Raw genomic sequence first — 24,245 nt, 5'->3', positions numbered from 1 at the left:
AGTTCCAAAATCCTCCGCCAATGGGCTGCATAAAGTGTTTATAAGAAATGATCCTGCAGCATCTTGACGTTTAATGGAAAATTCCATCTCCTTCTGTGTCCACTAGGAAAAAAAAAAAAGCCCAACCTAAAACTTGAGTGTTGTGTTTTATTTGGCAGATATTCTTAGGACTTCAAGCCTGAGACAGCATCTCAGATAACGCTGAGAGAACTGTTCCAAAGAGGCATGTCATAGAGCCAGGATATATAGTTTTTCTTTTTTTAAACAAAAGACCAGGTAGTCTAAACATTAAAAGATGACAGTTAATAAAAGAAACCAGACATCTTGCGTTAAGGAATTTAGCGCTTTTTCTGTGTATTGGAAGAAAGCAGGAGTCTGGGCTCACTGAAGTCATCCCTTGGTTATGCACCCCAGCTACCTGGAACCAGTATCCTCTGTTTTCTCACATCCGGCGCTTTCTCTGGGTGCACTGTCAGGGTGGTTTTAGTGGCTGACTGCTAGATGGACTTGGCAGTTCCCTTCGTTTGCATCTTGAGTCCTTCCAGGGCTCACTGGCTGGAGGCTGTAACGTGATGGCTTGATGTCTGTAGCATCCTTTCTTACGTGACAAGGTGCTATTGTGCTTCTAATCTCACCGGAAATGAACAGCACATCGTAATAGGGAAGCTGTAGGTTTGTTGTGGTTTTGCTGGTGGGGTTGCCATGTTCATCGAGGCAGTGAAACTCAATGAGGTATAAAAAATATATTTTAAATTTATTTAATTTTTATTTTACATTGGAGTGCAGTTGGTTGACAGTGTTGTGTTAGTTTTAGGGGTAACAGCAAAGTGAGTCACTTACACATATACATATACTCATTCTTTCCAGATTCTTCTCCCATAGAGTTTACTACAGGATACGGAGTAGAGTTCCCTGTGCTATGCAGTAGTGTGTCCTTGGTGATTATCGGTTCTATAGATAGCAGTGTATATATGCTAATCTCAACCTCCCACGTTATCCCTCTCCCCTCCCCTTCTGCCGAGAGCCGCCACGGGAGATCCCCCCCATGACAAGGTCGTGTGGAAGAGAACTGTTAAGCAAGGCTTCAGAACTCAACGGGCTCCGTAGGCTTTCTCGAGCATCTGCCCCCAAACCAGAATCTGTCTGTTTTAATATTTCATGACTTTCACCAACTCCTCTGACATTAACAGGGGGCTGACCCTGACCACCCTTCTCTGGAAAAAGTCAACTTAGGGCTATAGCTAATAAGTCTCCTGGACGTGAGAGGAATATTTCAAATCAAACCCCCTCTGTTAGCATTCTAGCTTGCTTGGCAGGTATATGCAGACTCTTGCAGCTACGCATATGATTGTTCACAGCCTCCCAACTGTGAGAGGCACGGGAAGCCTAAAACATAGAGCCTTTCAAAGAGTTAAAAGTTATTAGAGTAGTGCTGGTGTAGGATTTCATTATTGGGCCAATGCTTGTTGCTAAGTTCCCATATCTCTTATTCACTGTGCACCTGGGAGTGCATTAGTTAACATAGTTGGAAAGTAAGAAAAACAGGTGTAGCCTTGAAATTAACTACATCAGACCTTTGAGCTAATTGGTTCTTTCTTGTAACTCACTGCACCTTTGATCCATGAGAAATGTAACTTGTTTAATACTTTCTGAGGCTGAGTTGATTAGGAATATAAGGAAAAAAACATTTCAAGGGAAAATAAGTTTTCTGGTTGAGAAGCCTTTATCAAAAGAGGGTCATAAAATGTCCACAGGCCTCCAAGGCCAGAAAATAACGTACACAACATTGTCTATGGGAAAGGTTTGCAGAAAAAATCCTGGTTTCAATAAAAACAAAACAGATGTAATGTTTGGGCTGACTCTGTATGACTTTGCATCTTTCATTTCCCTCTATGTATAAGACGAGGTATAAAAGTACCTTTTAAAATAAAGCTATTGGGCCTTGCTCAAAGAAGCTTGGTCACTCCGTGTTTTTCTTTTTTCTCTTTTTTTCTCTCTTACTTTCTTTTTCAGGCTGATCCCTTGGAACACCGAGGCTCCCTGCATTCACTTTCCTGCCTGGGCTTCTAAGATCTTATTAGCTTTCTATGTAAACCAAGGAATATCAGCCTCTCTCTTCTATTTTCTTATCTACAATATTCTTTACTTATCTCTCTCTAAATCATCTGCCGACGCTGTTTTTCCTTCAGGTTCCCCTGGATCCTGCGGGGGCTGGACCCCCGGCACCCTTCCACTTTGGTAACCATAAGTTTGCTTTCAAAGCCTGTGACTCTGTTTTATAAATAAGTTTATTTGTATCATTTTTTACATGCCACATTTAAGTGAGAACATGATATTTGTCTTTCCCTGCGTGACTTACTTCACATAGTATGATAATCTCCAGGTCGCTGCAAATGGCATCATTTCATTCTTTTCCATGGCTCAGTAATATTCCATTGTATATACGTACCACTTCTTCTTTATCCATCCATCTATCAGTGGACATTTAGGTCGCTGCATGTCTTGGCTATTCTAAATTGTGCTGCAGTGAACACTGGGGTACATGCACCTTTTGGATTATGGTTTTATCCAGGTATATATGCCCAGGAGTGGGATTGCAGGATCATATGGTAGTTCTAGTTTTTGTTTCTTAGGAAACTTCCATACTGTTTTCCACAGTGATTGTACCAATTTACATTCCCGCCAGCAGTGCAAGAGGTACTCTTTTCTCCACACCCTCTCTAGCATTTATTGTTTGTACCTTCTTGATGATGGCCAGTCTGACCGGTGTGAGGTGATACCTCACTGTAGTTTTGATTTGCCTTTCTCTAATAATGTCTGATATTGAGCGTGTTTTCGTGTGTATTTTGACCATCTCTATGTCTTCTTTGCGGAGAAGGCAATGGCACCCCACTCCAGTACTCTTGTCTGGAAAATCCCATGGACGGAGGAGCCTGGTGGGCTGCAGTCCATGGGGTCGCTAAGAGTCGGACACGACTGAGTGACGTCCCTTTCACTTTTCACTTTCATGCATTGGAGAAGGAAATGGCAGCCCACTCCAGTGTTCTTGCCTGGAGAATCCCAGGGACGGGGTAGCCTGGTGGGCTGCCGCCTAGGGGGGTCGTACAGAGTCGGACACTACTGAAGCGACTTAGCAGCAGCAGCATGTCTTCTTTGGAGAAATGTCTGTTTAGATTTTCTGCCCCTTCTCTGATTGGGTTGTTTGTTTTTGTGAGTTAGCTGCATGAGCTGTTTGAATATCTCAGGGATTGATCCCGTGCTGCTTGCCTTGGTTGCAACTATTCCCTCCCATTCCATGGGCTATCTTTTCCTTCTGTTTCCTGCTTCCTTTGCTGTGCAAAAGCTTTTACGTTTAACTGTTCCTGTTTGTTTATTTTTGTTTTCATTTTCATTACTCTCGGAGGTTGTTCTAAAAAGATGTTGCTGTGATTTATGTCAGAGAGTGTTCAGCATATGTTTTCTTCTAAGAGTTTTATGGTGTCCAGCCTTAAATTTAGGTATTTAATCCATTTTGAATTTACTTTTGCGTATGCTGTTAGAGAATGTTCTAATTTCATTCTTTTACATATAGCTGTCCAGTTTTCCCAGTGCCAGTCACTGAAGACACTTCAGTGTCTTCTCTCCATTGTATATTATTGCCTCCTTTTTTGTAGATAAATTGACCATAGTTATGTGGGTTTATTTGGGGGCATTCTATCCTGTTCCACTGATCTATGTTTCTATTTTTGGCCAGTAACCATACTGTTTTGATCACTATTGCTTTGTAGTACAGTCTGAAGTCAGGTAGCCTGATTCTTCCAGCTCCATTTTCCTTTCTCGGAATCCTGAAATATTTCTGGGTATTTTTTATTTTTGAAGAAAACAATTCAGTCATGCAAGTGAAACTTGGTACATGGAATCTGGTACCAATTCCAATGTGTGTGTGGGGTGACCCGCACAAACACCAAGCAATTCTGGGATACCAGCTGGGTGTCCTTTCAATTCTGACACTGTATGTGGAGATAGCATCAGATTGCACGGATTATCCGTCCTACTTGACTGCAGTCCGTCCCCTGCCCTTTCAGACACTGCATTGCAAGTCCAGGTACTTCTGATCAACTGGCTATCCATTGAAGGTTCCTACAACCTCCTTGTTGGGTACAATTCCTTTGCTAGAGTGGCTCACAGAACTCAGAGAAACATGTCACCAGACTACCAGTTTGGTGTAAAAGGATGTGATTCAGGAAGGAGTCGAATGAAAGAGATGGGCCAGGGTGTGAGGAAAGGACGCAGACTGTCCGTGTCCTCCCCAGCCAGTGCCGCTATCCCCAGTCATGACATACACACCAAACCAGACATGCTCCAAACCCTATCTTCTTGGTTTTAATGGGACTTCATTACACAAGAGAAATTGATTAAATCATTGACCGTGGGGGTGGTTTAGTTGCTAAGTCATGTTCGACTCTTGTAGCCCTATGAACTTCAGCCCACCAGGCTCTTCTGTCCATGGGATTTCTAAGGCAAGAATACTGGAGTGGGTTGCCATTTTCCTTCTCTGGCAGGAGGCGGGGGGAGGGTGGTGTCTTCCCAACCCAGAGGATTGTACCTACATCTCCTGCGTCTCCTGCACTGGCAAGCAGGGTCTTGACTACTAAGCCACCAGAGAAGTCAAATCATTGACCACAGGTGATTTTTTTTCATCTTTAAAAAAAATTGGGATATGGTTGCTTCCAAATTTGTGTTAGTTTCTGCTGTACAACAGAGTGAATCTGCTGTATGTTAACATTTATCGCCTCCCTCTTGGGTCTACCTCTGACCCCCTCCCTTGTCCCACCTCTCTGGCTTATCACAGAGCACTGAGCTGAGCCTCTTGTGCTATACGGCAGCTTCCTCCTCCAGTTCAGTTCAGTCGCTCAGTCATGTCCAGCTCTTTGCGACCCCATGGACCACAGCACCCCAGGCCTCCCTGTCCACCACCAATTCCCAGAGTCCATTCAAACTCATGTCCATTGAGTCGGTGATGCCATCCAACCATCTCATCCTCTGTCATCCCCTTCTCCTCCTGCCCTCAATCTTTCCCAGCATCAGGGTCTTTTTCAACGAGTCAACTCTTTACATCAGGTGGCCAAAGTATTGGAGTTTCAGCTTCAACATCGGTCTTTCCAATGAACATTCAGGACTGATTTCCTTTAGGATGGACTGGTTGGATCTCCTTACTGTCCAAGGGACTCGCAAGAGTCTTCTCCAACACCACAGTTCAAAAGCATCAATTCTTCGGCGCTCAGCATTCTTTCTAGTTCAACTCTCACATCCATACATGACCACTGGAAAAACCATAGCCTTGACTAGACGGACCTTTGTTGGTAAAGTAATGTCTCTGCTTTTCAAAATGCTGAGCTTCCTACTAGCTCTCTGTTTTACACATGCCCATGTATATACGTATACACACATGAGTGCATATATACGTCTACACACATGGTCATGTATATGTATGAGTAAGTAAGTGAAGTTGCTCAGTCGTGTCTGACTCTTTGTGACCTTGTGGACTGTAGCCCGCCTGGCTTCTCTGTCCATGGGATTCTCCAGGCAAGAACACTTGAGTGGGTTGTCATTTCCTACACACATGTTAGTATGCTGCTGCTGCTGCTAAGTTGCTTCAGTCGTGTCCGACTCTGTGCGACCCCAGAGACGGCAGCCCACCAGGCTCCCCCGTCCCTGGGCTTCTCCAGGCAAGAACACTGGAGTGGGTTGCCATTCCCTACACACATGGTAGTGTATGTACATATATACACATGATCGTCTACACATGTATCTGCATAGGGTAGTGTATATATGCATATACGTCAACCCCAATCTCCCTTCACTTCTACCCTCCCCACCACCCTGAGTCGAGAAGACCATCCTCTACAGCTGCATCTAAACCTTTTCCTGCCCTGCAAATATGTTCAACAATGGACTATTACTCGGCCATAAGAAGGCATGAAATTGGGTCATTTGTAGAGACATGAATGGACCTAGTCATAAGGGATTTGATTTAGGTCATACCTGAATGGTCTCCACTTTCTTCAATTTCAGTCTGAATTTGGCAATAAGGAGTTCATGATCTGAGCCACAGTCAGCTCCCAGTCTTGTTTTTGCTGATCATATAGAGCTTCTCCATCTTTGGCTGCAAAGAATACAATCAATCTGATTTTGGTGTTGACCATCTGGTGATGTCCATGTGTAGTCTTCTCTTGTGTTGTTGGAAGAGGGTGTTTGCTATGACCAGTGCATTCTCTTGGCAGAACTCTATTAGCCTTTGCCCTGCTTCATTCTGTACTCCAAGGCCAAATTTGCCTGTTACTTCAGGTGTTTCTTGACTTCCTACAGTTGCATTCCAGTCTCCTTCCAGTGGTCATGTACGGATGTGAGAGTTGGACTACAAAGAAAGCTGAGCGCCGAAGAATTGATGCTTTGGAACTGTGGTGTTGGAGAAGACTCTTGAGAGTCCCTTGGAGTGCAAGGAGATCCAACCCAGTCCATCCTAAGGAGATCAGTCCTGAATATTCATTGGAAGGACTGATGCTGAAGCTGAAACTCTAATCCTTTGGCCACCTGATGCAAAGAGCTGACTCACGGGAATAGACTCTGATGCTGGGAAAGATTGAGGGCAGGAGGAGAGGGAGACGACAGAGGATGAGATGGTTGGATGGCATCACTGACTCAATGGACATGAGTTTGAGTGGACTCCGGGAGTTGGTGATGGACAGGGAGGCCTGGCGTGCTGTGTGTGGTTCATGGGGTCGCAAAGAGTTGGACACGACTGAGCTACTGAGCTGAACTAACTGAATGGACCTAGAGTGTGTCATACATAGTGAAGTCAGTCAGAAAGAGACAAACAAATATCGTACTAGAGCATATATGTGGAATCTAGAAAAATGACTCTCCTTGCTCCTCTGTTCCCTTACTTTTCTCAGCAGGAAAATGCTTTGGGCACTGTGTTCCCATCAGATGAATATCAGTCACGTTTCAGCAAGCGATAAATCCTTTCCAATGAATGTAATCACCCCTTGAGGCTTTTTTTTTTCACATAATTTCACTTTTTTTCTTTTTAGATTTTGTACTTCACTATGGATAGAAAAATGAAATCTTTCACAATTTTTTCCCCTGCTACCAAAGGTGCAGGTAAGCAGAGTCCTGTGCCCACAGCACCAGCGTCTGTTACTGAGCAGGGCTATTTCTAATGGGGAGAATCAAGCAAAACTTTCATTTTGCAGAGAAGGATAGAATTCCCCAGGGCTTTCCCTCCACTGGTCCATTGGTGATGTGTGTACCTGAACTCTCAGAGAAATTCAATTAAATTCCCTGGATTCGGGGGGTTTTAATACACCTCAAAGTGAGCCACATAAAACTGCCTGGAAATAAATAACATCAAGGATCATCATGAAACATTTACTGAGTCCCTGTGGGCTGCGCACAAAATCCTGCTGAGTTTATGATGTCTCATCTTCTCCAGGGCAGAATACCCACTTATTTCACCTCCTGGAAGACAGTATTATAGGCACCTTCATAACATCCAGCAAGGAATTCTTGGCGTGGGAGCCCCAGTGCCTCGGGCCTGTGAAAATGGTTTATTTTCTTTTGAAATCAAGAGAAAAGGCACGACGTCAATCCAGCCTGGATTAGATGCATCTTTACACAAAGGATCGTAAAAACATGAAAATCTTCACATTTAAATTAAGGTAAACACGTGACTTCCCTGGTGGTTCAGACAGTAAAAGTGTCTGCCTACAAATACAGGAGACCTGGGTTCTATCCCTGGGTCGGGAAGATTCCCTGGAGAAGGAAATGGCAACCCACTTCAGTATTCTTTCCTGGATAACCCAATGGATGGAGGAGCCTGATGGGTTACAATCTAGGGGGTGGCAAAGAGTCAGACACGACTGAACGACTTCACTTTCTTTCTTTCTAAGCATACAAACTTTTATAGAATTGCATATAAATTCCCTCAAATAATTTATGCACTAAATCCCCAACCTAAGAGCCTTCAAATTGCAGACTTTCAAAGGTGTGAATGTGGTTTCCGTCCAGATCAGGCGTGAGTGACATTGCAGCTTGCCCTCTGTGCCCTGTAGCTCTACCATCTCCCACCTCCTGTGCCTTCCGTAGGCAGCAGTGCAGTCGTCTTGCCCTTTCGATCAGTGCCAGCGCCTGGATGCCAGCTGTATAGTAGTCCCGTAGTTTTCAAGGTCCTCTCCTGTAAGATTTAAGATGCTTTCTGTATTTCTTGTGTTTGTTTTTCATGCGTTGAATTTGTGTGAGAGGTATCATCAACATGTTACAGTGCCGTATGGTACAACTGTCTGTGTTAGTCGAGTAGCTAGGCTGACTTTGTCGGGGTGCGTGCCAAGTCACTTGGGTCATGTCCTACTCTTTGTGACCCTATGGACCGTAGCCCAACAGGCTGCACTGTCCACAGGACTTAGGAACAATGTGGACTTGCAAATGCACTCTCAGAAGGGAACTCGTTTGTATGTGGGACTTATTGCATATTAAAATATAAATAGGCATGAATTTTAGATATAAATGTATATACATCATGAGAAATGCTGGGCTGGAAGAAGCACAAACTGGAATCAAGACTGCCAGGAGAAATATCAATAACCTCAGATATGCAGATGACACCACCCTTAGGGCAGAAAGTGAAGAGGAACTAAAAAGCCTCTTGATGAAAGTGAAAGAGGAGAGTGAAAACGTTGGCTTAAAGCTCAACATTCAGAAAACGAAGATCTTGGCATCTGGTCCCATCACTTCATGGGAAATAGATGGGGAAACAGTGGAAACAATGTCAGACTTTATTTTTTGGGGGGCTCCAAAATCACTGCAGATGGTGACTGCAGCCATGAAATTAAAAGACACTTACTCGAACCCGGGTCTCTTATATCTCACTGCATTGGCCGGGCAGGTTCTTTACCGTGAGTGCCACCGGGGAAGCCCAGAAGAATACAGTCGACCCGAAAAGCACTGCCAAACTGATTCACCATAATCAGGACCAAAGGCACCTTCTGCTGCTGCTGCGGCTGCTGCTGTTGAGTCGCTTCAGTCGTGTCCGACTCTATGCGACCCCATAGACGTCCTCCTACCAGGCTCCCCCGTCCCTGGGATTCTCCAGGCAAGAACACTGGAGTGGGTTGCCATTTCCTTCTCCAATGCATGAAAGTGAGCAGTGAAAGGGAAGTCGCTTAGTCGTGTCCGACTCTTAGCAACCCCATGGACTGCAGCCCACCAGGCTCCTCCGTCCATGGGATTTTCCAGGCAAGGGTACTGGAGTGGGGTGGCATTGCCTTCTCCAGTGCACCTTCTAGTGGACGGTAATTTCCTCCAGAGGCGTCTTACTGGCGGGAAGCTGGGAGGCCCTGTGTGTTCTAAGTCGGATTTCAGCACCACAGCTCCCTGCCTCCCCCCACAGAAGCCATGGGCTAGGTTCACGGCCTGGCTCTTGGCACTGCTGTTTAAGACTGTGTTCCACGCTGCTCCCCTGGCATTTCTCTCACTGAGAAATACCCACCAAGTTAGCAGATCAGCCGCCAGGATTGCCCATCACAAGCCCAAGACGAAGGGGCACTCAGCAAGCTTTTCCCCCCACCACAGGACAGGCTGTGAAAATGGCAAAAAGACAGGGTCCCTGTCTCACTCATCCATGCAGCACCTCTCCCCTTCTCGCTTTAGAGACCCCTTTGCTCCCCTTCATTCTCCTCCTACACAGCCGTCAGCAAAGCTAAAAGGGCCTGCTGCATATCTCAGAGAGAAGACGCACTCATGGCAGACGCTAGTACGGGTGCTCCAAAGAGTAATAAACCTACCAGGACAGCCTTTTCTCTCAAGCCCCACGGGCAGTGTCCACGTGCTGCGGAACCCTAGGAGTTGGGAGGGGGGTGATCTCAGCTCCAGAATCATAAAACCTCTACTTCCTCCCCTTTCTGGTTCAAGAATCCCTCGGGGAGATTTGTTACAGGTGGCTCAGTGGTAAAGAACCTGCCTGCCCGAAGCAGGAGCCGCAGGAGACGCAGGTTCGATCCCCAAGTCGGGAAGATCGCCTCTGAGGAGGAAATGGCAATCCCAATCCAATATTCTTGCCTGGAAGATCCCAAGGACAGAGGATCCTGGCAGGCTACAGTCGATGGGGTTGCAAAGAGTTGGACATGACTGAGTACACACACACACACACACACACACACACCCCACCTGGATTCAGCAGGTCTGGGATAACACCCAGAAACCCACCAGCATAACCAGCTCCCTGGGTTTTCTTGTGACTGGTGGTCCTGCTTCCTTGAGCCACTGAGACACACTGTCCTAAACAAATCTGGATCTTCGGCCCGCTTCTCCAGGCAACCTGGGATTGCCCTCTTTATTTAATTTAAACTTGCTATTTTCTATTGCGGTATAGTCAATTAACAATGTTGTGATAACTTCAGGTGGACAGTGAAGGGACTCAGCCATACATAGACATGTATCCTTTCTCTCCCAAGCTCCCCTCCCATCCAGGCTGCCACATGACATCGAGCAGAGTTCCCTGTGGTGTCCAGCAGGTCCTTGTTCGTTCTCCATGTTAAAGACAGCAGTGTGTCCATGTCTATCCCAGACTCCCTGACTGTCCCTTCCCCCATCCTTCCCCCTGGGAACCATAAGGTTATTACAGGGTATTGAGCAGAGTTCCCTGTGCTGGACAGCAGGTCCTTGTTGGTTCTCCATGTTAAATACAGCAGTGTGCCTATGTTCAGGGGATTGCCCTCTTCAAGAGAAAAAAAAGGCAGCCCATTTCCAATCATGAAAATGAAGGAAACTTATTTGTTAGGCAAAGAGAAGCAATAGCATGATGTTACAAATGTCTGTGTCCCAGGTTTATTTTGTGCCCAGGTAGACAAAACCACCTCAGGTGGTGCCATTCCAGATAATTGAAGAGGAGGACGTATTTGAAAAGTGTTATTTCCTGAATGTGGCATTGTTTCTCCTGGGACCACGCAAACCCTTTTTTTTTATTAAACGCCGAAACTTGGCAGCCACCTCTCTGAGGTCTGCCCAGCACGTCCCTCGCGGTCTTCGTCCAAATAATTAAAGAGACAGACGGCACTCTAGGGGCCCTACCCATAATGAAGCACTTGTTCATGGCTCTCACGGGTTGCTTCGGGGACATGTCTTCCAGTCTCGGAAACGTGATGAGAGGCAGAGGTAATTTCTCCCTTTTTCTTGTTCTCTGAAGTCCGAGTGTAGGGTCAGTGGGATGGTCTGTGTGCCAGAGCAGGGACTAGTTTTGCGTTTCACTGCTGATGCTTAAAAAAAAAAAAAACAAAAAAACTTCCCGGGCTTGTTAATGAAACCGCATAGTGTTTCAGAACCGAGTTGCGAAATCGTGGTGATAGGTGAGAGTCCGAAGGATTCACAAACAGTATCTGGTGGCAGGGAGTGCGAAGGAAATGGAAAGGAAAAATAGAAGGATGCCATTGGGAAAGGTAGGTGGTACCTGCTGAGAAAAGTGCTCGCTTAAGTGACGGAGATCATAGATGTTAGAGCAGCGAGGCAGTGGTCCTGCTTTAAGCTGGGTGGGCAGACAGAGTCCCCCCAACCACCTTTGAGAGTCAGCAGGGGCAGCAAATGAACCAGCTAAGCAAGCAGAGCCAGAGTACAGACTAGAGCATCCTGACCCAATTGTCTTAACCTGCGTGCACCTCGCTTCTCCTCTCCGTAGTGGAGTGATATAGTGAATGTTTCAGGAAATCTTTACCAAGCCTGTCAGCAGTATTTTTTTGGGGGGTGGGGTGGGGGAGTGCTTCCCAGGTATGGAGAAGGCAATGGCACCCCACTCCAGTACTCTTGCCTGGAAAATCCCATGGACGGAGGAGCCTGGTGGGCTGCAGTCCATGGGATCGCTAAGAGTCGGACACACAACTAAGCAACTTCCCTTTCACTTCTCACTTTCATGCATTGGAGAAGGAAATGGCAACCCACTCCAGTGTTCTTGCCTGGAGAATCCCAGGGATGGGGGAGCCTGGTGGGCTGCCATCTATGGGGTCGCACAGAGTCGGACACGACTGAAGCGACTTAGCAGCAGCAGCAGCAGCAGCTTCCAGGTGGCCCCAGTGGTGAAGAATCCACCTGCCAGTTCAGGAGATGCGGGTTTGATCCCTGGGTCAGGAAGAGCCCCTGGAGTAGGAAATAGAAGTGAAGTGAAGTGAAAGCCGCTCAGTCGTGTCCAACTGTTTGCTACCCCATGGACTCGTCCATGGCATTCTCCAGACCACAGTACTGGAGTAGGTAGCCTTTCCCTTCTCCAGGGGATCTTCCCAACTCAGGGATCGAACCCAGGTCTCCTGCATTGCGGGTGGATACTTTACTGTCTGAGTCGCCAGGGAAGCCCAAGAATACTGGAGTGGGTAGCCCATCACTTCTCCAGGGGATCTTCCCAACCCGGGAATCAAACCAGAGTCTCCCATATTGCAGGCCGATTCTTTACCAACTGAGCTATCAAGGAAGAGACATAAACCCGCTCCAGGATTCTTGCCTGGGAAATCCCATGGACAAGGGAGCCGGAGGGTGTCAGTTCATGGGGTCACAAAGAGTCAGCCAGGACTGAGCAGATAAACAACAGTGACAACATGTATATTAAAACGAGCTCCAGTTTATGGCACCTCCTTAATCAAGAAGTGAATTTCAGATTCTCGTGGGTCTACCACAGACACGCCTCCCTCCAGTGACCCGGCTCCTCCAGGTGTGGTCTATGGGCAGCCTCTTCGTCAGGGCAGACACTTTGGCCCTGCCCATGTCTGCAGAGTCAAAGCCTGCATGATAGGAGTGCCCCGGGGGCGGGGGGGGGTGGTGGTGCTGGTGTGCCTGTTAAAATGCATCACAGTTGCGATGAGCTCTCAGCGTGCTAGAACATCTATACGTGAACTCCGTGTTTACGTTTAGGAAACGCTTGCTGGTCATGCATCCGGAACGCGCTGGGTTATTGTGTCTTATCAAGATTAGTCCCCCACCTTCCATCTTTTATATTTGGTTGTTTGTGTTCCATGACATTGACCTTTTGGCAGGCCAGCCCAGTTTTCTTGTATTGGTGGCTCTTAAACAGGTGGAAGGCATGCGTGAGGGACGCAGATAAGTCCCCAGCTTCCCCCTCCCCCTTCTTTCCCACCCCAGGGGACACTTGTCAGTGTCTGGAGACATTCTTGGTTGTCACACCTGAGGGTGCTGTTCACCTCTGTTTGGCAGAGCTCATTTGCTAAAGAATCCACCTGCAATTCCGGAGACCCGGGTTCGATTCCTGGGTTGGGAAGCTCCCCTGGAGAAAGGATAGGCTAGCCACTCCAGTGTTCTTGGGTTTCCCTGATGGCTCAGCTGGTAAAGAGTCCACCTGCAATGGGTTCAATCGCTGGGTTGGGAAAATCCCCTGGAGAAGGGAATGGCTACCTACTCCAGTATTCTAGCTGGGAGAATCTGGCCTGTATAGTCCATGGGGTCGCCAAGAGTCGGACAGGACTGAGTGACTTTCACTTTGTCAATTTGGCAGAGGCCAAGGATGGTCAAGTCTGACAAGGCACAGACCCGCCCCCTCCCTGCTCCAACAGCAATAATAGGATCGTTTGGCTTTTACAGATATTTGCAATAAATGCCCCTGTATAATCTTTTTTATTCTGTTTCTCTGTGCTGTCTCTAGTCAAAAAGTAGATGTTGGCTCCACCACTATCATGATGATCAGATTCATTCGATTGCTTGCTAACCTAAGCCAAATGCTCTCTCTGCATTTCCCCTCCTAACTTAGTACACCGCCTCCTGTACAATGTCATGAACCTCCATCCATAGTTCTTCACACATTCTGTCTACCAGATCTAATCCCTCGAATCTATTCATCACTTCCACTGTATAATCATATCACCAATTAGGTTATATCTGAATGGCCTAGTGGTTTTCCCTACTTTCTTCAACTTAAGTCTGAATTTTGCAATAAGGAGCAGTAGTCAAGTACAGATGGGAGAGTTGGACCATAAAGACGGCTGAGCACTGAGGAATTGATGGTTTTGAACTGTGGTGTTGGAGAAGACTCTTGAGAGTCCCTTGGATGGAAAGGAGAGCCAACCAGCCCATCCTAAAGGAAATCAACTCTGAATATTCACTGGAAGGAGTGATGCTCAAGCTGAAGCTCCAATGCTTTGGCCACCTGATGTGAAGAACTGACTCATTGGAAAAGACTCTGATGCTGGGAAAGATTGAAGGTGGGAGGAGAAGGGGACAGCAAAGGGTGAGATGGTTGGATGGCATCACTGACTCGATGGACGTGAGTTTGAGTGAGCTCTGGGAGTTGGTGATGCACAGGGAGGCCTGGTGTGCTGCAGTCCATGGGGTCTCAAACAGTGGGACACAATTTATCGTCTGAACAACAGTGAACAACTTCGTATGCAGAGGTGCAGCGCCCTTCCCCCTGCATTCTGTTAGGGCCCATGAGGTGCTCAGGAGTGGACTGCTAGTGGGTGACTGGTGATGCCGACCTCTGACGCTTGTTTAGGGCAGTGCTGGCTGGCCAGGCGGTCTCTGCTATAGTTACCCTTTGCTTTCGACTTCCATACTCTCTTTGGACTCAAGCCACTCCGTCCAGGGTGACCATTAATTTCACAGTCTTCTTTCGGCTGCATACACAGCCCTGAGTGAGCACCTGTAAATTACAATTCTGGTGCAGTATGCTTGCAGCTCATAGCCACCACTTTAATGATGAAATAGCATTTATAGCAGAAAAGAGGCACTTAAAAATAGTAAAAGAAATCTTTAAAAACATACAAGCAGCTCATGCAGCTCAATATATTAAAAAAAAGAAAAAACAGTCAGAAAGTGGGCAGAAGAGGTAAACAGACGTTTCTCCAAAGAAGACAAGCAGATGCCAACAAACACATGAGGAGAAGCTCAACTTCGCTCATTATTGGAGAAACGCAGATCAAAGCTACACTGAGGTATCACCTGGCACCGGTCAGAAGGGCAGTCTTCAAAAATCTAGAGACAGTGAACGCTGGAGAGGGTGTGGAGAAAAGGGACCCCTCCCACAGCGTTGCTAGGAATGTAAATTGAACAAGCATTATGGAAAACAGTAAGGAAAAGTGAAAGTGAAAGTTGCTCAGTCATATCCGACTCTTTGAGACCCTCCCCTCGCCATTGACTACACAGTCCAGGGAATTCTCCAGGCCAGAATACTGGAGTGGGTAGCCGTTCCATTTTCCAGGGAATCTTCCCAACGCAGGGATCGAACCCAGGTCTCCTGCACTGCAGGCAGATTCTTCACCAACTCAGCCACCAGGGAAGCCCAAGAAGACTGGAGTGGGTAGCCTATCCCTTCTCCAGGGGATCTTCCCGACCCAGGAATGGAAGTGGAGTCTCCTGCATTGCAGGTGGATTCTTTACCAACTCAGCTCTCAGGGAAGCCCATTTCTTTAAAAAAACTAAAAATATACTACTATATGACCCAGTAATCCCACTCCTGGGCACGTACCCTGAGAAAATCATAAAAGGGCACGTGTACCGCACTGCTCATTGCAGCACGCTACGCAATAGTCAGGACACAGAAGCAGCCGAAAGGTCCATTGACAGAAGGACGAGGAAAGAAGATGTGGTCTATATACACAATGGACAAGAGTCACGTGTATGTGGTCCGTATATACAATATCGACCTACAGGACGTGGTCCACATATACAGTGTGGACCGCCAGCGTGTGGTCCGCATATACAATGTACAAGTCACAAAAGGAACTAAACTGGGTCATCTGTAGTGAAGTGAACGAACCTAGGGTCTGTCATACAGAGCGAAGTAAGTCAGAAAGAGGAAAACAAATGCGATATATAAATGCATATTTATGGAATCTTGAAAAATGGTACCGACGAACCCACACAGGGCAAGAACAGAGACGGAGACAGAGGTAGAGAACAGACGTGTGGACACAGGGGAAGGAGAGGGTGGGACGGATTGAAAGAGCGCTGACCTGTGCACACCACCCTGTGTAAAACAGCCGGCTAGCGGGAAAGCTGCTGTATAGCCCCGGGAGCTCCGGTTGGTGATCTGTGATGACCTCGAGGGGTAGGATGGATGCTTGGGGGGGAGGTTCACCAAGGAGGGGATATGTGTATGCTTACGGCTGATTCACACTGTTGTACCCGAGAAACTAGCACAATACTGTCAACCGGTTATACTCTAATTAAAAAAAAAAAACAACAGAAGAGCATTTTCCTTAGTAGTTCAGATATTGACGTTTGCTTTGAGCTGGGATCAAATCCTTACATGTGTTCAGTAAGATGTGACTCGGTAGGGGAAAATGTAGATGAGTTTTTTGTCTTTGAATAGAATGAAGGCAGCTCTCTATAATATGCTGTCCAAGCCATACTACAAGGCGTTGTTCCCATTTCACAGGTAAGGAAACTGAGGCTTGCAGAAGTTAGGTAGTTTGTGTCACATAGATGCTGAGCAGTAGAAGTGGGCTTTATAAACAGGCCACTCAGCTCCATGCCCTCATTCCGTCCACTGTATCTTGCACTCTTCATGGAAGAAGGAAGGGTAAATAGCATAGGATGCTTTGAAATAACCCTTCATTCCCCTCAAACCCATTTACAATCGAGCTAATAATGGACATTCCAGGAAACCAACTTCCATGTGACTTCTGCATCCCTGACCTTTCAGCCTTTGCACATGCTGGGTCCCGTGTGTTTGGAATGTACTTTCATTTCTTTGCAAAAACAGATTCTTGCTTACTACACTGTATACTTGTAACTTATATAATACTGTACACCATCTGTATTTCAGTAATTATTTTTTACAAAAGCAACATAGGTTCTTTGTCTCCTGCAAGTTGGTGCTCAAGACTCCTCCTTGTCTAATTTTAGATAAGCCCCACCTTTCCTTATCTAACGCTGGGGCTTTGGGACTAGGTGATCCCAAACCTATTCTAATCCGTCCCACAGATGTCAAAGCTTGGTTGGGTCTATGGGGCTGGGTGCCCATCTTACACACAAGCACGCGCCCTCACCTGCAGGTTGTGCGTGAATGCGTTCATGCCACACGCAGTTACTCTTAGGGGCTTATTTTGTGCAATGCAGTCAGGTCAGCTGTGTGGAAATTTGGAGTGGAATGAGGCCCAGGCTTCACCCTCAAGGAGGAAAACAGGCAAATAAACACCAGATCCCAGATACTGAAGCCGAGGCAAGAGAATGCAAAGGCAGGGAGCCTTCGGGCTGACTTCTTGAAATAAAAGTGGAGTCTGAAGTCATCTAAGAAAGCTGAGAGCACTTTGCCCATTTGGAGAGGGCCAGGGGTCCAGGTGGTGCTCGCAGTAAAGAACCCACCTGACAATACAGGAGACGTAAGAGATACCGGTTCAAGCCCTGGGTTGGGAAGATCCCTTGGAGGAGGAAATGAGAACCCACTCCAGTGTCCTTGCCTGGAGCATCCCACTGACAGAGGAGCCTGGCAGGCTACGGTCCGTAGGGTTGCAAAGAGTCGGAAATAACTGAAGCAACTCAGCAGGCATGCACACACACAAAGGCAGTGCCTAGAAGCGAGATGGTGGCAGGCAGAGGTGTAGGGGAAGCTCCGGGAGTTGGAGAAGAAATAGAGGTCTTGGAGACAAAGGGTTTGTGTATGTTGGGAGAGTCTTCCAGAACAAGTATGGTGGACATGCAGTTGGGGCAGGTGAAAGAAGGCTGAGAATTCGTGGACAAATGCAATTTTATTCTGTAGGCAGTAGGGGATCCATTGCTTACTCCTGAGAAGTATGGCTTCCATTTCAGAAGATCTGCTTAGGACTTCCCTGGTGGTCCAGGGATTAAGATTTTGCCTTCCAGCGCAGGGGGAGCAGGTTCGATTTCTGGTCTGGGAGCTAAGGTCTCCCATGTCTTGCTGCCAAAGAGCCAAAATGTAAAACCCAACCAGTGTTGAAGCAAACTCGACAAAGAATTTAAAAATGATCTGCATTGAGAAAAACACATTAAAAAGTGAGATTCAGTTAGAAGATCTCCTTGGCAAGTGTTACGACGGATGCAGAAGATGGAGAGGGGGTCTGTGTGGTGTGTATTCTTATGCAATTTATTTGCACTTTTCCTCTGTTTACAATGACGCTGCTGAAGGCCGGCCTTGCAATTCCTGTGTCTTTGCTGGTGGCACCTGGCCCCCTGCCCTCCACAGGGCATTCATTTTACCCATTGCCCTGCAGAGAAACGATGCTGTGTACCTGTTCTGAGTCTGACAGTTGTCCTAGACTAGAACCACAAAGCTTCCCCGCATGCCGGGAGCCAGCGTGAGGAATCCCGCCCGTGGCAAAGGTCATGAGGAAGGAAGCCCGACAAAACGCAAAGGTGGGGATCAGGCTGCAGGGGTTCCCCCTGGAATTTCCTGAGCATCTAACCTCAACATCAGAGTCTGCCTGCTTTACTATATTATGCTTTTCACCTACTCTTCTGACGTAACGGGGGGCTGTCCCCCCGCCACCGATGGCTCTCTAACTTGCCTTACCAAGACTTTTACAACTATGTATGTGATTGTTTACAGCCCCTCAACTGTGAGAGGCACGGGAAGCCTAAAACATAAAGCCTTTCAAAGAGTTAAGTTATTAGAGTAGCGCTGGTGTAAGATTTCACTGTTGAGCCAATGCTTGTTGCTAAGTTCCCGTATCTCTTATCCACTGTGCACCTGGGAGCACATTCCTTAACAGAGGTAGAATGTAAGAAAAAACAAGTGTAGCCTGGAAACTGACCACATCGGAATTTTGAGCTAATTGCTTCTTTCTTTGTTGTAACTTACTGCACCTTTGCTTCGTGAAAATGTAACTTTGATACTTTCTGAGGCTGACAGAGATTAGAAAGATAGAGAAAAAACACTTCAAGGGAAAATAAGTTTTCTGGTTGAACAGGCTTTATCAAAAGAGGGTCTTAAAATGTTTCACAGGCCTCCAAGTCCAGAAGATAACGTACACAACATCATTTGTGGGAAAGGTATAAAAGTCCTTTTAAAAAATAGTTATTGGGGTCTCGCTCACCGAAGCAGCTTGGTCTCCCCATGTCTTCTTTATTTTCTGGCTGAATTCCCATCTGGGGCATGGAGGCTCGCCATGTCTAGTTACTTGCCCTGGCTTCTAAGACCCACGTGAGAGGGAGCCCAAGGCGGGGCACCCTCCACTATTCAAACGGGCGCCGATGGTCTAACGTAGATGGTGCAAACCTCTTGTCTCGAGGTTTTATTAGTTCTCCACCTAAACCAAGTTATTCAGCCTCATTTCTCCACTAATTTTCCTACTACACTATTCTTTCCTAATCTAATCTTATATTTCTAATTAAATAAATCTCTCCTCGCCAACTCCGCCCACCCTTCGAATTCCCTGGATCCACCGGGGCTGGACTCCGGCACCCACACCATGCGAGCGACTTAAAAGCATCCCAGGAGAGGGATGAACCACTCCAAGTGTTACAGACCAGGTTTGCCAGGTAACTTCTTGGCTTCTTTGCTGAGAACTATTACATCTTGGGCTTCCTGGTGGCTCACGCGGTAAAGAATCCACCTGCCCTGTGAGAGACTTGGGTTCGATCCCTGGGTGGGGAAGATCTCCTGGAGGAGGGGATGGCCACCCATTCCAGTATTCTTGGAGAATCCCATGGACAGGGGAGCCTGGCGGGCTACAGTCCATGGGGTTGCAGAGAGTCGGATACGACTGAGCAGCTAAGCACATTACATCGTGATGACGACCTTGCCCCCTTCCCAAAGTGCTTATCTTCCAGCAAGGGGTCTGGAGGACGATGCCTCCCTTCATCCAAGGTTCACCTGCTTTTGAAACTCCCAGTGATTGTGTCTGTGAAAAGGCTTCATCTCAGCCTGACCTTCTAGCACCTACTTGAGTGAGAGTGAGCAAGAAGCCACCCCCTTCTACAGACCTGGCTCATCGCATCTCTGAGTTGCAGCAACCCATGATATTGAAGAGGTAGAAAGCTCACTCACTCAGAAACGGAACGAACGCATTTTTTTGTGTGTGTAGGGGTTGCCACAGCAACTAGAGTCAGCGTCCTCCCCCTCACTTCCCAGCCTCACCTAAAATCTGCTCCAGCACGCTGTACTGGGAAAAGACGCAGCTGAGAAGACAGTATCCTTCACTTTGCCAAGAAGGTCATGATCTTTGATCAGCATGAGCACAGCCCCGAAATGAGATGCAAAGAGAGTTCGTTGCTTTTAAGAAATATTACTGCAGAGAGGAATGAAAAGATTCAGAATGGAGTTCTCATCCAGCCAAACCCAAAGTAACCCGCCTCTGCCCACTGCCCACCACCACCCTTCCCCCCACCACCTTGCTTGTGTGGGAAGAAATGAAAGTGAGTCCTGGCTGACCCTGGGAATGCATGTCCCGGAGGCCCTGGTACCCCCGCCAGAGGTGGTTGAGTGCCATGCTTGTATCTCACTGCCCTCAGCCCTGGTGTGGAAAAAGAAGGGGTGAAGACTGATCATTTGTTGCTGATCTCTTTGAGCTGGAGTCTCTGCTGCATCTCATCAAGCCCAGACAGTTTGCAGAGAAGGCCAAGCAGGTCATGCAAGAGGCTTGGCCAAGCACAAGGCCACACACCCAAGGCGCAGTCGCCGAGTCACCCTGTTACAGTGGACACAGTGATGGATGGGAAGTGTCAGAATTCTCGGGTGGAGAAGCCACGGAGGAACCTGAAGATCCATCTCTCTCTTCCGAGAGAGATGTGCTAAACACGGCTGCGGTGAATCCAGTTGAACTTGGGCCCCATCTTAACCTCACTGGTCCCCTGCGGCAGAGATGTCGCCTGTATGGTCGAGAATTTATGGATTCCTGGAATCTCAGAACTGGAGAGGGGGCCTTAGTGTTTATCTTGCCCAAAACCCTTGGGCATAAGGAAAATATGCCTGAGAGAAGCTGAGCATTAGGGTCATGGAGGATGTTCCCTTGAAGGCCTCCTGACTCTGCCTAGTTTTGCATGACACTATGCTTTGGAACTGTGGTGTTGGGGAAGACTACCGAGAGTCCCTTGGACTGCAAAGAGATCCAACCAGTCCATCCTAAAGGAAATCAGTCCTGAATATTCATTGGAGGCACTGATGCTGAAGCTGAAACTCCAATACTTTGGCCACCTGATGCTGGGAAAGATTGAAGGCGGTGATGGAGGATGAGATGGTTGGATGGCATCACCGACTCAGTGGACATGAACTTGAGCAAACTCCAGGAGATGTTGAGGGACCTGTCATACTTCAGTCCATGGGGTCAAGAAGAGTCAGACATGACTTGGTGACTGAACATGAACAACAACATGTTCAGAAGGAAATTCTGCCCTGAATGTTTCTGGGTTTCAGCTCAGTTCAGTTGCTCAGTCATGTCTGACTCTTTGCAACCCCATGGACTGCATCAGGCTAGGCTTCCCTGTCCATTACCAACTTTCAGAGTTTGCTCAAACTCATGTCCATTGAGTCCTTGATGCCATCCAACCGTCTCATCCTCTGTCGTCCCCTTCTCCTCCTGCCCTCAATCTTTCCCAACATCAGAGTCTTTTCCAATAAGTCAGGTCTTCTCACCAGGTGGACAGAGTATTGGAGCTTCAGCTTCAGCATCCATCCTTCTGATAAATGTTTCTGGGTTTAGCTGCCTTAAGTTTTGGGAAATGCTTGCTCTGAAAATTCTCCAGGTGGTGTCTCAAACTCACCTGCTTTTGAGTCCATGTTGGAGAAAAGTGGCCCAAGGTATCACAAGCCATCCTTTGGAACCTCCCAAGGAACTGTGGAAGGACCTCAAAGCAACAGTTAACCACCAGTGTAACCTCCCATCTCCAAGGAGTCACAGCGCAGCTCAGGCTGTTGCCCCTGGCACTGACGTTCATGCCTGGCTGCTGTTCTAGTCATCCTGAGTCATTTTCTGTTTTCTTGGTTGAGACGTATGGGTACACCTCCGGGGGACACAAAGAAGGCAGGGTGGGATGGCAAAGAAGAGTCATCTCACCTTTCTGCTCTGCTCTTGACTCTGTGGCCCTGAGCGCATCTGGACATCTGATTTAGTTTTCATTGCCAACTGCTGGAGCCCCCGACATATACCTCCCCCGACCTCCTCACCTCTGCCCTTCCTCCCCTGACCCCCTCACCTCTGCCCTTCTTCCCCCAACCCCCTCACCTCTGCCCTTCCTCACCAGACCTCCTCACCTCTGCCCTTCCTCCCCCGACCTCCTCACCTCCACTTCCTCAGTGGATTTCTTTCCTCCTCTGTCATTCTGTCTCTTCACCCGGCCGTCAGGAGGTGTGGAGATCGGAGGCAGCAAACACACCACCCTTCTTCATGAACCGCAGCCTGGTTCTAGAGAAGGAACTTGCGTAATTCCGTAAAGCCGTGAGCCATTGCCATGCGGCACCACCCAAGACAGACGGGTTGTAGTGAAGGGTTCTGACAAAACGTGGTCCCTTGGAGGAGGAAATGGCAACCCACACCAGTCTTCATGCCTGTGGTGGTGGTGGTTTAATCACTCAGTCCTGTCTGACTCCTGGGACCCCATGGATTGTAGCCCCGCCAGGCTCCTCTGTCCATGGGATTCTCCAAGCAAGGATACTGGAGTGGGTTGCCGTGTCCTTCTCCAATTCTTGCCTGTCAGTTCAGTTCAGTCGCTCAGTCATGTCTGACTCTTTGCAACCCCGTGAATCACAGCACGCCAGGCCTCCCTGTCCATCACCAACTCCTGGAGCTCACTCAAAGTCACGTCTATCGAGTCAGTGATGTCATCCAGCCATCTCATCCTCAGTCATCCCCTTCTCCTCCTGCCCCCAATCCCTCCCAGTGTCAGAGTCTTTTCCAATGAGTCACCTCTTCACATGAGGTGGCCAAAGTACTGGGGTTTCAGTTTTCGCATCATTCCTTCCAAAGAACACCCAGGGCTGATCTCCTTCAGAATGGACTGGTTGGATCTCCTTGCAGTCCAAGGGACTCTCAAGAGTCTTCTCCAACATCACAGTTCAAAAGCATCAATTCTTCGGCGCTCAGTCTTCTTCACAGTCCAACTCTCACATCCTTACATGACCACTGGAAAAACCATAGCCTTGACTAGACGGACCTTTGTTGGGAAAGTAATGTCTCTGCTTTTGAATATGCTGTCTAGGTTGGTCATAACTTTCCTTCCAAGGAGTAAGCGTCTTTTAATGTCATGGCTGCAATCACCATCTGCAGTGATTTTGGAGCCCCCCAAAAATAAAGTCTGTCACTCTTTCCACTGTTTCCCCATCTATTTCCCATGAAGTGATGGGACCAGATAAAGAGTATGGGAACAGGGAAGCCTGGCGTGCTGCAGTCCCTGGGGTTGCAGAGTTGGACGCGGCTTAGTGACCAAACAACAACACTGAAAATACTTAGCAGCAGCCCCAGCATCCTCACCAAGCCCCCCGTTTCCATTGTCTTCAGTGCCACCTGGGCTTACTCACCTACCCCCCTATGCTTTAAAAATGTTGGTCATGCCTTAGACTCTTTTTCACTCCTGAGTTCACCTGGGTGTGGAGACTTGTGTCCTTTGCAGCTTTTGATTTAGCAATGAATGTTCTTGGAGATCCACAAAACCGGGAGCAGTGTTTATCACCGCATGCCAAAAGAGGACAAGGACCGCTGGAAAGAGGTGACCTTGCTTCCAGTGAAGAAGTGTTGTCTTGCTTGAGTTTTCCCATTGGTGCCGCAGAAAGAGGGAGGTAGTCTAGATGTGAAAATTGTCTTGATAACTGGCCGTATTTTGCAGCCACTTCCTCCGAGCAAAGCTATAATTTGATACTATAATATCAAGATGCTTTCTATAGAAAATCAGTTCGGTTCAGTCACTAAGTCATGTCTGACTCTTTGTGACCCCACGGACTGCAGCATGCCAGGCCTCCCTGTCCATCACCATCCCAGAGCTTGCTCAAACTCATGTCCATCGAGTCAGTGACGCCATCCAACCATCTCATCCTCTGTCATCCCCTTCTCCTCCTGCCTTCAATCTTTCCCAGCATCAGGGTCTTTTTCCAATGAGTCGGCTCTTTGCATCAGGTGGCCAAAGGACTGGAGTTTCAGCTTCAACATCAGTCCTTCCAATGAATATTCCGGACTGATTTCCTTTAGGATGGACTGGTTGGATCCCCGTGTAGTCCAAGGGACTCTCAAGAATCTTCTCCAATACCACAGTTTTCTCTTTTTAATTTTAGCTTTTTATTTTGGACAAACATATATGTATAATATAGGGATTCCCAGCTGGCGCTAGTGGTA

Source organism: Budorcas taxicolor, chromosome X (assembly GCF_023091745.1).
Source record: "Budorcas taxicolor isolate Tak-1 chromosome X, Takin1.1, whole genome shotgun sequence".
In the NCBI taxonomy this organism is placed as follows: Eukaryota; Metazoa; Chordata; class Mammalia; order Artiodactyla; family Bovidae; genus Budorcas; species Budorcas taxicolor.
Note: the sequence above shows the minus strand (reverse complement) of the source record.